The sequence below is a fragment of the Siphateles boraxobius genome, unplaced genomic scaffold (assembly GCF_051911475.1).
Source record: "Siphateles boraxobius isolate OS27281-9 unplaced genomic scaffold, OSU_SipBor_1 307, whole genome shotgun sequence".
Taxonomy (NCBI): domain Eukaryota; kingdom Metazoa; phylum Chordata; class Actinopteri; order Cypriniformes; family Leuciscidae; genus Siphateles; species Siphateles boraxobius.
The window spans coordinates 40,001-42,500 of record NW_027508928.1 but is presented as its reverse complement, the minus strand read 5'-3'; positions in this window follow the sequence as shown (position 1 = coordinate 42,500).

The following is a 2,500-nucleotide window of genomic DNA, read 5'->3' as shown; positions in this document are numbered from 1 at the left end:
CCTACAGCATGAAAGTGGAAACGGAAGAGGGTCCTCAGTATTTCAGAGTGATACATAGCCAGCAGATGAGAACCTGCAGGTTGTGTATGAGCACTGAACATATGATGAAGGACTGTCCGGAATTCAAATGCTTTAAATGCGAGGAAAAGGGCCACTTCGCGAGGGACTGCAAAGCGGAGAGGTGCCTAGGCTGCAAGCTTGTGTTGAGCAGGTGTGAGTGCGACGACGGAGACCAACAACAGGAGGAAGAACTGATGAGCGGGCAGATGCATGAGGCAGACAGAGAAGAGAAGCAACACGAGGGCATGGAAGGAACGCCAAGAGAGGAGATTGTAAGCGCGGATGTTGAGGGCATAACGGAACGGAGTGGACTAACGATAGACAATGAGGAAACGGAGGAACGAATGGAAGTAACTGGGACTTTGCAAACTGAACTGGAAAAGATAGAGGAGCAAGATCAAGTCACGGAGAAAGAAAAAAGGGACAAAGGAAGTGAAAACATGGACGACGGTGGTACAAAGGGAATAACAAGTAAAAGAAGAAGGACAAGTAAGGTAATTCCAAATTTAGATAAAGCAAGGAAAAAAGTTTCTTTTGAAAAAAGTGATGAGAAACAGGACTGTGGAGAAAATGTAAAGGAAGGAGAGGAAATGAACTGAAAGAATGGGGATTTTTAATTTTTTTATCTTTTATTTTATTGTGCTGAGTATTGTGACTTTTAATGCAAGAGGGTTAATGAACTGTGTGAAATTTGAAAAAGTGAAGGAAATGTGCAAAGAAGAGGATATAATTTTATTGCAAGAGACAAACTGGAAAGATAATGCAATGGAGGATTTTAAAAGAAAATGGGAAGGGGAATTATTTTTTAATAATAAAGAAGGGAAAGGAGGTGGAGTGGCAGTGTTAATAAGAAAAGACAGAGGTATTAAGGCAAAATTGATATATAAGGACATAAAAGGGAAATGCATGGCTGTAGAAATTAAGATAGAAGAAGAAGATTTTATTTTGATAAACGTACATGCTCCAAATGACCAAATGGAAAAGAAAATGTATTTTAATGATATATCTAGAGTAATGAAAGAATGGAAGAAGGTAATAATTGGGGGAGATTTTAACACTGTTTTTAGTAAAATGGACATGGTGAATGGAATGATTTTTAAGTCGGATGTGGGTAGAAAAGAGTTAAAGTTATTGATGGGAGGAAAAAATATGATGGACGTGTGGAGGGAGAGGAATGAAAAAAAGAAGGAATTTACAAGAAGGCAGCTGGTGGGGAATTTTATGTGTCAAACCAGAATAGATTACTTTTTAAACACCAGGAATTTAGAACATTTTATTGATGGGATTTTTTATAAAGAAACCACTTTAAGTGATCACAAAATGGTATTAATGAGACTAGATTTTAAAAGAGAAAGGAAGGGACCAGGGGTTTGGATTTTAAACACTGATGTCTTAAAGGAAGAGCATTTTAAAAAAGGGATAGAAAACATTTTAGATGAAGGAAAAAAAGACTTGATGTACATAGAAGATAAAAGACAATGGTGGGAAAACATGAAATATGAAATTAAGAAATACACAATAAACTACTGTAAGTTGTTACAAAAGGTGAAAAGAACAGAGGAGGAAGAAATAAGAGAAACGCTAAGAAAAGAGTTAAACAAAAATGAAGTAAACGTGCAAAGAGTACTTGAAGTGGAGGACAAATTGAAGAAAATAGAAGAGAAGAAATACAAGGGGGCGATGTTAAGAAGTAAAGCAAAATGTACGGTGCAAGGGGAGAAATGTAACAAATTCTTTTTTAATCTTGAGAAAAGCAAGGGGAGGGCAGAAATAATTAAGGAAATTAAGAATAAAGAAGGACAAGCGGTTTTAAACACAGAAGGGATTTTAAAAGAAATAAGCCAGTTTTATGAAGAACTTTTTAAATCAGAAGGAGGAGATGAAGAAAAAAGGAATTTTTTAATTAAACAGATAACAAAAAAAGTCAGTGAGACAGATAAGGGGGTTTGTGAAAGAGAAATAACAACAGAAGAAATTATACAGGCCATAAATCAGTTAGGAGTAAAGAAAAGCCCAGGAATAGATGGAATTGGAAATGAGTTTTATAAGATTTTTAAGGAAAAAATGAGCATAATTTTAAAAGAAATCTATGGAGAAATTTTTAAAAAAGAAAGAGTACACCCAAGAATGGGACTGGGATTAATGAAAATCATTTATAAGAGAAAAGGAGACAAAACGGAATTGAAGAATTATAGGCCTATCACAATGTTAAACACAGATTTAAAAATTTTAGCCAAAGTTTTAGCAAACAGATTAAAAGAGATAATGCCGGATATAATTGAAACTAACCAGGCTTACGGAGTTAAGGGGAGGGACATTGCGGATATCACAAGCAGTATAAGAGATATAGTGGGATATATAAAAGAAAAAGGAAAGAGAGCATATGTAATAAGTATGGACTTTGAGAAGGCTTTTGACAGAGTGGAACGAGGGTTTTTAA